The following is a 13724-nucleotide window of genomic DNA, read 5'->3' on the forward strand; positions in this document are numbered from 1 at the left end:
ATAGGTCAGACCAATCAAATGTACAATGCAAAAGGAAAGCCCGATGAGATACCACTTCATACCATCAAAATGGCTATGATACAAAAAAAGATAATAGCAAGAGTTGATGAGGATGTAAAGGAATTGAAAACTGTAATACTACATAAAAGGAAGCTGCCACTTTGAAAAGCAGTTTGACAGTTACTCAAAATATTAAACATAGAGTTAGCATATGACCCAGAAATTCCACTCTTGGGTATCTACCCAAAAGAAATGAAAATATATGTCCACTCAAAAACTTGTACACAAATGTTCATATCTACATTATTCATAATAGACAAAAAATGGACATCTTCATCAGCTGATGAATAAACAAAATATATAGTACATCCATACAGTAGAATATTGTTTGGTAATAAAAAAGAATAAAGTGCAGATACCTACCACAACAGGGATGAAAGATGCCAGCCACAAATGACCACACGTTGAATGGCTCCATGTGTGTGGAATGTCCAGAATAGGCAAATCGAGAGAGAAAGAAAGTAGATTAGCGGTTGTGTAGGAATCAGAGTAGGAGATGGAAATAAGTAATGACTGCTAAGGGACACAAGATATCTTTTTGTAATGATAAAAAATGTTCTAAAATTAGATTATGGTGATGGTCTCAGTAGATGTATTAAAACCATTGATTGCATTGTACACTTTAAAGGAGTGAACGTTATGATATATAAATTATATATCAATACAGCTGTTGTTTTAGGTTTTTTTTAGCATTGCAAGAAAGAGCCATAGCGTATTCTCTTCAGCAAGGGCCAGGTACAACTTCCAGATCCACCCAGATATTATCCACTACTGCTTTGGCAGAAGCCAGACCCTTTTTGCTAGGCAACTAGCAGAATTACCAGACAATAGCTCAAAAATCATCAATCTGGTGGTTGATGAAAAATGACATTGTGAATAAGAGGTGATTTAGTAGCGTCAGCATAAGATGGGCAAAAGTGTGAGCTGGAAGAAAATCAGTGTATGAAAGTTTAACAACATTTGGATAGATGTGTTGGCAAAGAGGGAAAGAATGACCATGGGCATCTTGTAAGAGAGGCGGCTGTCAGGACTTCCGGTCAGTGGTACAGGACTTGGGTGATAGTTGGAAGCTTGACCTTCCTCTCATTTGGCCAGAATGCTCTGTTTCTGAGGTCTAGGCTTGAGTTACCTACTGGCCTTATCTGGGTTGCAGCAATTAGTGATTGTAACTTCCAGACATTAAAAAGATCGACTGATATGTTTAGATTGCAGTGTTTTTGAAATTTGACATGTGTTAGATTTTTCATATATATTGTCAGAGTAGTGAATGCAAGAGAGTCAGGAGTGGGTAGATAATCACGTTTGCAACATACAAGTCAGCTAATTGTATTTTAAACTTCTGCAACGCAGTTGACTTTCTCCTCCATGTTCCCTCATGGAAGTGTTGTGATTTCACAAGTTCTTTCACATAAAAAGAAAGGTCTGTGGCCATTCCTTTACAAAACACATCTGGCCTGCCTTTCCCTAAATACTCCTTTCTCTAAACAAGGGTTTCTCCTTCTCCAAGAAAGAATTGACTCTTTAACCTTCCTTTTGACTTTGGCCACACTCACCTTAAGATAACCTTAAGTGACCTCCGTGCTCCCTCCTGCTCCCCCTCATCAGCAATCTGTTTATCTTCAGGCTCTTTAGATTCAGACAAGTACAAGATTCCAAAGAACCACATCTTTCAAAGTATCCCATTTGAACCTAATCATTGAAAAAATATTTAATCCCTCTTCTGAATGCCTTCTACCTCACTCTACTAGAGTTGGCAATGAGAAGTCTTTAAAATAGTGTTTAAAGAAATTTTGTGTTTAACCAGAATATAGCATTGTATTCAAGATAGAAAAAATCTGGTTAGTGATTTCAGAATGCCAGGGAACTTTTATCTAAGTAAGAACAAAGGCTGCTGGATCAGACTATTTTGGCTTTGCTGCAAATTTCTGTTGCTGTTTTAGGCTGTTGTTAAACACATACTAAAATTTTTGTGATAATAATGTATAGCAAGAGACACTGTTCTTGATTTGGGAACATCTTGGGTCATATGAAATCTTGGCATTGGGGGGCTAGAGCCCAGAAATTCTTCTGCCAGACCACGGTCTGGTACCACGGGATTCCACCGAGCAAGATGTATGCTGCGTCTGCAGGGCCCTCTGCTTTCCCTGAGGCAGCAGCAGAATCAGCGGGTAGTGGCTCAAAAACAGAGGGAACACGGTTAAACGTAAGTGTCTTATCTTGAGATTGTGAAGTGCCCTATAAAAGCCACACAGATGGAAGCAACATAGGGTGCCATTATCCATAGTGAGTGCCAAGAATGATCTTATCGCTTGATCTTATAGTATTTAACTTCATACGAGTTAACCATATTCACTGAAGAGTGTACGCCTGTATTAATGAAAAGTAAAATGACTCAACTTGAATTTGGTAACTTCTTTTTGTTCCAAGCCCAAAGAAAGGAGAACACGTGGAGAGATGAAATCCAAAAGTGTCAGACACTTGATTACCTGACATATTAGATGTTTGCCTCAGAATTTTAGGAGAAGCTTTACCTTGATAAAGGTTATAATCAGTATGTATTGCAACTTCTGTCTCTAGCCACGTCCCTGATAGAGAGAAGTTAGCTCAATGAAATCCCCAGACTCAGTTTTTCCATTTGTAGAAATGTATCTTAGTTTTAAGTATCATTTCTAAACAATTTTCTGTGAAAGTAATGCTTTGTAAATACCCAGCTATAGAAGATAATAGAGATACATAGATAAATCTATAAATGATAATAGAGAACACAGGCCAGTTCATAATGCAGATGGTACGAGAACAATAAGGCAGTGAGAGAGTAATAATAACACAATGAACAAGAAACATGAGCGAGTAAAGGGATCTGAGCACGATCAGGAGAGGAAGGTTTCCTTCAGTCACTCTAGGCTAATGGCATTACCTTGGCTCTTTGAAGAGGACATAAATCACATGATGGCCGTGTTACCGTTTGTAATAGTAACAGTGCTAGTAGTACTGGTCAAAGATTTTTTTTCTACATTGTTAGAATTTCAGATATTTTGAGTTTTGCCTGTGAGTATATTTTGGTGCAATTTCCAATTCAAATCTTTGTTAGTAAACTTGTGTCGATAGATCATTTCTACTTCTGCCAATGCTTTAGTATGAAATTCTAATCAGTTTAGCAGGTCTTCATACGGTAAGACGTGGTGCCTAACCTGGAATGTTAATGTGAGTATTAGAGAGGCATTTGTTTCATACCAAGACTTTCTCTCTATGTAATGAGAGGGCAAACAAATCCACAAACCAACAGGAGTTAGGAAGAAGTGATCCAGATTCAGAGTAGTGATTCTCCACATTAATAGACGTTAATAGAAAAGGGGTCTTAATGAAGCTCAAGTTTGGGGAGGAAATAGTTCCTCTTATTGTTTAATGAGATCCAAAAGTTGTGCTTTCAGAGTGCTGTAGATGTTCTATGAAGAACTAATGAGTTCTACTGGCAGGAGACGAACTTTTTTTTTTTAAGACAAAGAGAAATAGATAAATGAATATACAAAGAAAAACAATACAATTTAAAACATGCAGCAAACCAAAGCAGAAGCCACCCCGGTGTTCTCTCTGGTCTCCTTCACTCCTTCTCTCAAAGTCCTAGTTTCCCTTTCTAGTTACCTGGAAGAAGAAACCGGTGGGAGAAAAAATTGCTATGATCCATCTCAGGAGGCTGTAAACATTTATGAGACATCAGAGGAGAAGGAAAACATGCTGACCCTTCGGAAAGGCTTCAGCCCAGAAAGGAAGGGAGATGAAGACTTCCAAGGGAGAAAAAGAATGAATTGACTGAGGCACTGGTTTGGGGGGGAGGTGAAGTGGGAGGTGAAGTGGGTAGATATGGAGAGGGCCCCATGGAGGAATGACCAGATGAAGAATGCTCATGAAGGGATCATGTTGAAGGTCTGGGCGGTCAAGCCCGTGCTTAGAAATAACCACAGTTGGACTGAATTCGGGGACACAACATTATTCATCTCAGCATCCCATCTCAATAGTTTAAATTTGCATTCAGGGATGTGTGTGTCTATCTTCTGTCAGGGCCACTCCTTGAGACACTTTTGGTGTGAATGATGGAGAGGCAAAAGGAGTTACTGGTGAAGACTAGCCAAACTCAAAAACAGTGTGAGTCTAACTACCCTCTCCAGAAAGCCACAGACATTTATAGGACCAAAGGTATGAGTCTAGGAATATTATATATTAAGCACCTATCCCAATGTCAGGAAAACTATGGGTGCTTACTAATTGGTAACAATTATTATTACCCACTAGAGACGATGGCGGAGTATAACCGGGAGAGTTGGTATACAGAAATGGGCTAAAGACTGTAGTTTAAATTTCCAAGGACTAGTCCTCTTGTCCATGTTCACATACACACACACACACCCCCCCTGAAACATGAAATCACAACAGTGTGATTTAATAATATCTCAGATTTGGACATGTTACAATGTAGTTTTACATACATTATCTCACCTTGAAATTAACTGGGGACCTGGGGTAATTATCTTAAATTTACTACTAAAGAATTTGATTCAAGAAAGTCAAGTAACTTTTCTAAAGAAATTTTTATGATTTAATATGTGTGACTCACAAAATAAGTATAAAGATTTTTTCCATCAAATTTGTTACATATTGGTGAATAATTTAAAGAAAAAAGCTGATTGATGTGTGTTTGGTAACATCTTTTTAGAATAATTTTGGACATCTATGGTTGAAGTGTTCAAGAAAGAACATCGATCACTTTGGGATGAATTATTTGAACGATGTATGGAGAAAAGTTCTGATTTTTGTGCAAGGTGTGCATTCTAGACCAAGGCCATTTTTTCTAAAACATCTGAAATGAAACAGAGCTCCCAAACCCTGAGGATTGATTTCCTTCGAAAGACCACCTTCTTATCTACATGAGGAATTCATATTCCTTCCGTAACATTAGTTTGATCCCATATCAATCAAACTAATAATCTTAGCCTTGTTATGCTAAAAGAGTTGCCTTAAGCACTCTGCAAAGCTTCTCTACATTGACTGTCAATAAATGATGTCTCTGCCCTACTTGATTCCCTACAGTTGGGGAGATAGGGCGTGAAATAACAACAGCCAATCCCTCTCTAAGTGCTTTACATGGAACTCTTTAATCCTCACAACACACCTATGAGAACAAGTACCATTATTAACCCCACTTTACAGATGAAAAACTGAGGCATAGAGAGGTTAAATAACCTGCCCAAGTTTACCTAGTAGATAACTAGCTGGGATAGAGACCCAGACATTCTGGCTCCACTCACTTGCAACGCCAGGGTGGTGAAGGTGAAAATTTGGTTTCATCTTCACAGAGAAGAGGTTATTAAGGCTCAGATTGGAGAGAGAGCATGGGAATGAAGAGTTAACAGAAAATGCAAAAATTGGTTCTTAGAAAAATGTGATAAAACCTGGAGACTGGTGACTTTCATGAACTGAGAGCACGAGGACGCCAATGTTTCTAGTTATGGAAATAATAATGGAACCACTGAGTGAAATGGGGTGCAAATGTCTTGTGAGGAAGGAAAAAAATGACACCAGCTTGATCTTCAAGTATATTTTGAGTATATCCTATTTCTCTTTTCATTAGAAGAAATTCAATTTAATGGATGAATAGAGGGAGAGAGGGGAAAGGAGAGTGTTTCAAAGAATAAGGTTAAAGTCATCACAGCTTGACAGAATCTTAAAAATCAAAAAGCATGCCAGAATAGCAGGTATTTGAGACTTACTGTTAGAAACAATTTTATTTTAAACACATGTGCTCTCTTAATGATACTGCTAGCTTGGTGGCTGTGCAGCCCGCCTTCAGCAGGAAGTGCTGATTTGCTTAATTCTATTAAGCCCGTAAGAAAGGTAAATCTGTCTCCTGAACTTAAAGGGCCTCTGCTCCAAAGTAAGTTTGACATTGGCCAATAATCGCCCTGACATTCCTGTGGCTTTGGCTGCTCTCGAAGCTGCTGAGTAGCACCAAGAGAAGAAGCCGAGTAAGAAAGCCTAATTCTAGCAACAGCGCATCCTGTCGCTGCTGTGAAGAAAGAAGAGTATCCAAACAGCACAAGCACAGATGCTGCACAATGTGCTCCACCATGTTGGGTGCCCTTGGGGTGAGGGTGAGGAAAGTTCTCGAAGCTAACAGTGGTAAAATGGATGACGTGCTTCCTGAAGCATGTCTGAATCGAAGGAATTGTAAGAATGGCCTTTGAAAACTTCAAGATTCATGAAAGTGACCTATGAGAACTGAGCCAATCCGAAGAGTAGAAATAGTATTTTGATCACCATTTCATATCCAAAATACCATAAGACCTGGGCCTTAGTAAGTGGTCCCTAAGCATGTGGTACCATTGGAAGCTTGCTTCTCTGGAGGGTGATCATCTCGGTTTGCAGAGAAGAGTCTTGGCTTGCCTTTTGGTCCTGTTCAGTTAGCACGTGTCCAGTATTTTCATTTTTTCCGAGTATTATTATTAATAGTGATATAGACAAGTGAGGATAGGTCAGGTAGACCTCTACTTTATTTCCAGCTCCTGTCACTTTCTTACTGGCAATAGGTATGAGACACATTTGCACTGAAAGATGACCAGCAATACACCCTCTCTCTCCTTTTAATTTTTTTTATCCTTTCCAGATTCAAGGAGAATGTGCAGGGCATTCAGTTACGAGCAGCTAACTCTTTTGTCCTGGTGGTGGTGGAAGCAGTATTAGATGCTTCTCCCGCCCAGTCACTTACAGTAATAGCCAGTTGTGTTGCATCCTGTGAGGCCTGCAAGATTCATAAAGCCACCAGGATCCCAGAAGGAAGAGTCATTGATATATATAAATATATATACATCTCTCACATATGTGTAGAAAATAGAGACTGAGCAGCCCAGTCTTAAATGTATAGCAAGTAGTTTGAATGTTCTTGCTACAGTGATGTCATATGCCAATTGTAGATCTATAGCTATTTATCATATTCTTTGGTAATACTTTTTGAATTTTGTGACAAATCCTTCTGTCATCAATGACCTCAAAAAAAAAAGAGCGTGTGATTAATTAAAAAAAATATACGTATGTAGAGCCAGCCCTGATGGTCTAGTGGTTAAAGTTCAGGAGTCTCGCCACTGCAGCAGCCTGGGTATGCTTTCCGGTCACGGAACGACACCCTGTCTGTCAGTTGCTGTGCTTTGGCAGTGCTCACATAGCAGAACTAGAAGGACTTATAACTACTTACAACTAGGATATACAACCCTGTACTGGGGCTTTGGGGAGACAAAAAAAAGAGGGAAATTGGCAATAGATGTTAGCTCAGGGTGAATCTTTCCCTGCCCCCCCCCAAAAAAAGGCAATTAAAAATAATAAATAAATAAATAAGTAGATGTGTACTGAGTTTTCCATTCGTCTCCAAGGCCATAGTGATGTCACCGACCAGATGAAGACTAGGGGACAAAAAAATCTGCTAGGAAGTTGGCAGCATCAACCAAAATTGTTATTTTAGGAAGATTGCGCACAAAAGGACAATTTTACATATGTAACTACAAAAGGTGTGTCTGCATATCACTTTTTGAAGCATGAGTTTTCATTTAGATCAACTGACTGTTGGTTTAATTTAACGTTGCTCATTTTCAGTTCCAAGATATTGTGCATGCATGAAGCAGAACGTGATAGCAGAAAATGTGTGGCTCCATGAGCAGCAGAACTTCTCAAGTTTGAGGAACATCAGCTTTGTACAAACAGATGCTTCAAAATGAAAATTAGTTAATTCAAATAATGGTTCTCTTTTTTGCTGTTTTTTAAAAATTTATTTTGGTTTTTTTTTTTTTTTTTTTTTTTTTGAGGAAGATTAGCCCTGAGCTATCACCTCCTGCCAATCCTCCACTTTTGGCTGAGGAAGACTGGCCCTGAGCTAACATCTGTGCCCATCTTCCTCTACTTTATATGTGGGATCCTTCCCACAGCATGGCTTGACAAGTGGTGTGTAGGTCCAGGCCCAGGATCTGAACTGGCAAACCCCCAGATGCCGAAGCAGAGCACGCGAACTTAACTGCTGCGCCACCAGGCTGGCCCCAATGGCTTTTTTTTTCTCCCATATGGTTTCTGAATCAATGTAAAGCTTTTGGAATTTATTCTCTCAAAGGTAAAACATTTGATATCACTATGAATGTTAAAAGTGCCATACTGAAGTCATAGCATTTGTTTTTGTAGTGATAATACGAATAGAAAATTTTATGGAGCACATTACCATGGTAACAGCAATGTCCTCACTAGGTCAAGAAACCTATGGAGAAGAAGTGTGTTTGGAATTGGTTGTAGTGGACGCAAAATTCATAGTTTCATCCAGACAAGACATGATAGTCTACCAACTGAAATAGAAGCTACAATGGGCAAAATCTATAAATATTTTCATATGTTCACAGTCGGAATAACTAAACTTTTGTGACAAAACTAATATTGAGTAAAAAAATTTTCAGTGTGGCGGTATACTCTTTCCCTCTTTGCAGCCTCTCTTCTGTAACGTTTTAGCCTTTGAATTTCTACTTTATGAATCAACTTTAATGTTCTACAATGATGTTGCTATTTTTGTAAATGATTTCTCCAAGTTTTGGTTGCATTTTGCTCAAAATCAGCTGCAAAGTTTTAAGGAAAGTATTCAACAAATGGGGTGGCAAGAAAAGTAACAACTTCAGGTCAAAGCTTTTAGCAAATTGAAATTGTCGAAAACAATATCCGGTAAACAGGAAGACATTTATCTCTACAAAAGCAACGGAGAGCTGAGCAAATTAAAGAATGAAATCACAATCAGTGTATGAAATTTAGTTGTGAAACTGCACAACAGCTTTGGAACATCTGAATGTGGGAAGAATTAGTTGATAGATCTCTCATTTTTAATTGAATAAATTTATATCCAGTATTAGAATAGAATAAAATTGAGAAAGCCTACGATTTTGCGGCATCCAAATTTGGTGAAACTTTCAGGCAAATCATAAACAGAGACAATTTATTTGACAAATGTTTTCTTATAAAAATATTTGTTGAAGGAAGCTACTCCAAATGGAGGCAAAAGAGCAGTGCCTGTGAAAATATTTGGGCTGAAATATTTACCCATTTCAGTATAAAATAAATTGGACTTGAGACCATATTTCACCTAGCAGAATTTATTTGGAGATTAGCAGCTCCCTCAGCCCATTTAGAGAGAATATTTTCTTACCTCTTTTACAAAAACATGCTTAGTGAAGATGCCAAAGATTTCAATTTTTTTAATATAGAATTCTAATTCAGGAATATTGCGGGCAATTTTACGGAAAAAATAAAAATAGTCTGTATATTTAAAAACACATTCCTCTGGTTCCAGAAATGGTATTAGAGAGAGATTCAGCTAAGGAACTGATCAAAGTATGTGAATATGTGCCAAGAATATTCCTTTTCTAAGAGTTTATATTATTAATATAATCTTTTAAACTTCTTTAATGTATACAAATATATATTAGTTTTGTCTTTAAGAAAAAACTTCAATTTTGAAAGTAGTCTTTGAATAGAACTGCTTTGTAGGTCTAACATAATACAACAAAATTTCAGACAAAAATAATATTTTCAAACAACAAATAACTTTCCAAAAATTACATAAACTTAATTCTTTTAGTGTTCTCTTTCACTCTCAAATGTCTCCCCTAAGTTTTATGGGCATCCTTCTTTTGGGCATCTAGATCAGCTTCTGACCTCTGAGAAACAGCTATAATTTTTCTCTTTAGAGATGCTGGTACTTAATGTAAATCTAATATTCATATTAACTTCTACGAGAATATTGTGACCATGGAAGAATTCCTAAGGCTTCTAGGGAGAAGTAACGACATTAAGCCAAACTTTAGTCTATGAGAAATTCAGTGGCCTCATCATTCTGAGAGAGGCATATTCACCATAAAAAATACAGCAGTTGGTCAGTGTGAACTCTGGGTGGCTGTTAAATGTGGTTGGGCGAAATTTATGAGGTGGTGTTTCTCCACTTCCTGTTCAATCTTTTTTTTTTGGCCAGGTCGCCAGTGCCCCAGCTGCTGCCTTTCAGTGACTGCAGTGTAGCTTTGAGTGGCAGTGAAATTATGTGTGATGCTATTGGCCAGTGATATCATAGTGGGCCCAGTGGTGATGAATCAAAGTCTGCGATTTTTTTCTTACCGTATCAGATTACAAATCGCTTCATGGAATTTAAAGACTATTCCTTGTAGCGCTCGTCGGGTTCCCAGAAGAAGACACTCTTTTCATTCGCGCAACTGTTTGCAATAATTGAGAAGATAATTTGATCTTCATTTTATGCTTTAAATGAGTGAGGCAAATTTATTCCATACAGTAAAGAGCAAGCACAGGCTTTGATATCTGCATTTGGGACTGGAAAGAGAAAACCATAGGGCTCCTGTGGGACTTCCAGTGCCTGGTGGGACAAAGTGGGACGTTTACTAGGTTATCCCCAACCTCCATTTGCCACGTTTCTTTAGAAAACACAATCCCCCTTTAAAATCACGGCGACAATGCCATCTCCAAATCTGCCGCTGGAGTTTAAGAGAGCTCACCACCACTTTATTTCCATCTTAATCGCTGAGGAGTCACAGGCATTAGCCGACGAAATCTTCCCACCTCAAGTGGAAGTACATCACGAGGGCGGTGTGTCATTGGGCCAAAGACAGGCCATACCCTAGAGCTTCCGCTTTTCCCAGGCTGTGCTCAACCACGGGCCATGAATGAGTCACACACACCTACCGCAAGGGAAAGCTTTCCCGGGCCTGAGAAAAGCTGAATATTAGAGTTAGACATATTTTCACTTGTTATATACTACACATGATCCCCCTTCTCCTTTGATTTTCTTTACTCATGTTGCTAATCAAAATAACATCAAACAACACATTGCAGCAGTTATACACGTTACTGCCCTGGAATAAAAATCTGAAAATGACAGCTTCTGAGATTATTAATTAAAATAATAATGGTAGTGATAAATAATAGTAATAATAATCATAGCAACACCAATATATACCAGGCATGATGCTCAGCATTTCACATATCATTTAATTTTCACAACTGATTCTTTAAGATCAATACTATTATTATCCCCATTTTACAGATGAGGAACTAAGACACAGAAAGGTTAAGTCACTTGCTCAAGGCCACACAGCTCCCAAGTGAGAGAACAGGGAATTGAATGAAGCTGCCTGCATCGCGGTGTCATGCTCATAACCACAGGCTATACAGACTTGTTTTACCTCGGGTTTGCGTCTCTGGAGAAACACTGTGCTAATATGCTGAACTATCTTTTCAGTATCTTAATTAGGTTCGCTGGCACTTTATTAAGGTTTTCCCATTGCAGATAAGCCATACTATTCTCATTTTTTGGTGTGTTTTGCTTTTTTTGTGTTTTTGCATGTGTGTGATCATTTTTCTTTTTTCTTTTCTATTTGTGTCAGATTTTATTAGTGTTTTACTACTTTCATAAAATAACTAGGAAGTTTTCCATATTTTCGATGTTCTAAGACAAATAAAAAAGCATTTAACCTTTAAAAGATTGAAAAAAACTAAACATAAAACTCTTTGAATCTCAATATTTTCTTGGAGTTAATGAGTACACAGCTGCGCAAAGTGTCCTCTTACAATTTTTAATATCTTCCATATTCATTTAAATTACAAATATTTATGAGAGTCTGCTACACCTCTGAGGTGCTAGGTCATGGATAAATGAAACGAATAAGACGAAGTCCTGAGAATTAGGGAGTTTATTATCAATTTGGTTTTTATATTTCTTTTTGATTTCCAACATTATTTGTGTTGTTTTAATTTCTTGACTAAAATTTAAACAAAATTTTGTCCATTCAGTTTGTTTTATTTTACTTTTCCCCAAGAATCAGTCCCCATCTCATCAGTACTCATTAATAAATTAATCATTTATTAATTTTACTCTTTATTTCCTTTTTTCTACTTTCTGAGTAATGGACTGGGGTTTTTATTTATTTTCTCCTAAAACAGAAGATTTTTTAAAATTTCAAACTTTTTGGCAGAATGCTTAATTGCCTTCTTTTTAAACAATACACTCCCATAAATCAAGACAATTATTTCTGAACGTAACATTGGTTGCATCCTACACATCTTGATATTAATATCCTTACTTTTGCTGAAATTAAATTGCATTTATATTTTTTCCTTTTATTGTCTCAGTTGTAGGAAAAATATTTAAGTATATATCAAGATAATAGGATGTTTGTGTTTACAACTTTGATTTTAAATTTGGATATGTCTGTATAATGGTCAAATGTTACCTAAAAACTATTATTTCGAATTTGTTGAGAATTTCAGTATAGTTCATGACCATATGTAAATATGATATGTTTGCTTGTAGAATTCAATGTTTTATACTTCTTAATCTATTAGCATCATGTTAATCAAATCCTCCGTCATTAGGTTTTTTTAATCACATTTGACCCAAACTCATAGATAACAATATTAATTTCTAGTACTACAGTGTCTTTCAGTGAATTTATTCCTGCATGCATCACTGTTAGTCTTCATTGTGAATTCTGTTATCAAAATAGTATGATCCTTCTTGTCCCGTTAGCTTGCATTGCCATTCATTTTACTTTGTTGGATTTTCATACAGCCATGTCTGGTACCTATTTATACTTGCCTACTAAGCTATTATCATCAAATATTCAGTCAATTTTCTGTACTATTTTGGTTTTCATATATCTCTCGTAAGCAACATGCAGTTGAATTTGTTTATTAAATAAATCATCTTGTCCTTTATTGAAGGAGGTTAAATAACCTATATTCAGTGTTATTGGTGAGGTTTGTTTTTCTGTCATCTTAATGGAGTACTTTCTTTTTGTTTTGTAAACATCGTTTCTATTTTCCTTGCGGTCTTTCTACGATATGATTGATGTTTTCTTTGTTTGTATCTTCCAGTAAAATTCTATGAGTGTTTATCTTTAAGTTTCTCAAATCAACTCAAACAAATATTTCTTTAGAAAATCAAAGCAGGAAAGAAAATATATGACGTTTGATTTTATAAGATTTAGAATTTGGGATTTTTTACTCTCTTCTGCTCTTATGGCCAGTTATAAATTTTTATAAATTTAATCAAGAATTATAGATTTCAACAAATATTATGAAATGTTAATGTTTTAAAATTATTTATGGCATTTGCACTCGAGTTTTTAAATTATAGTTACCATAATTAATTCAGTCTTGCTTCCTTTACTGAAATGAGTGCAGTGTTTACTGCAATTTTTTTTTATGCCATGAGTGTTTTACTCCTTAGTGTAACTGGAATACATTCTTTTTTTCCCCCATGAGGAAGATTGTTGCTGAGCTAACATCTGTTGCCCATCTTCCTCTTTTTGCTTGAGGAAGATTGTTGCTGAGCTAACATCTGTGCCCATCTTCCTCTATTTTATGTGGGATGCCACCACAGTGTGGCTTGATGACTGGTGCTAGGTCCCTGCCCAGGATCTCAAGCTGTGAACCGGGGCCACCGAAGCAGAGCATGCAACCTTAACCACTATGCCACCAGGCCAGCCATTGGAATATATTCTTAAGAAATTTTTCCAGAAACGTTTATGGGTGGCTTATTTTCTTTGTTCTTATACACCTGAGGATGTTTTCCTGTGGCTTCCACATAT

Source organism: Equus quagga, chromosome 11 (genome assembly GCF_021613505.1).
Source record: "Equus quagga isolate Etosha38 chromosome 11, UCLA_HA_Equagga_1.0, whole genome shotgun sequence".
In the NCBI taxonomy this organism is placed as follows: domain Eukaryota; kingdom Metazoa; phylum Chordata; class Mammalia; order Perissodactyla; family Equidae; genus Equus; species Equus quagga.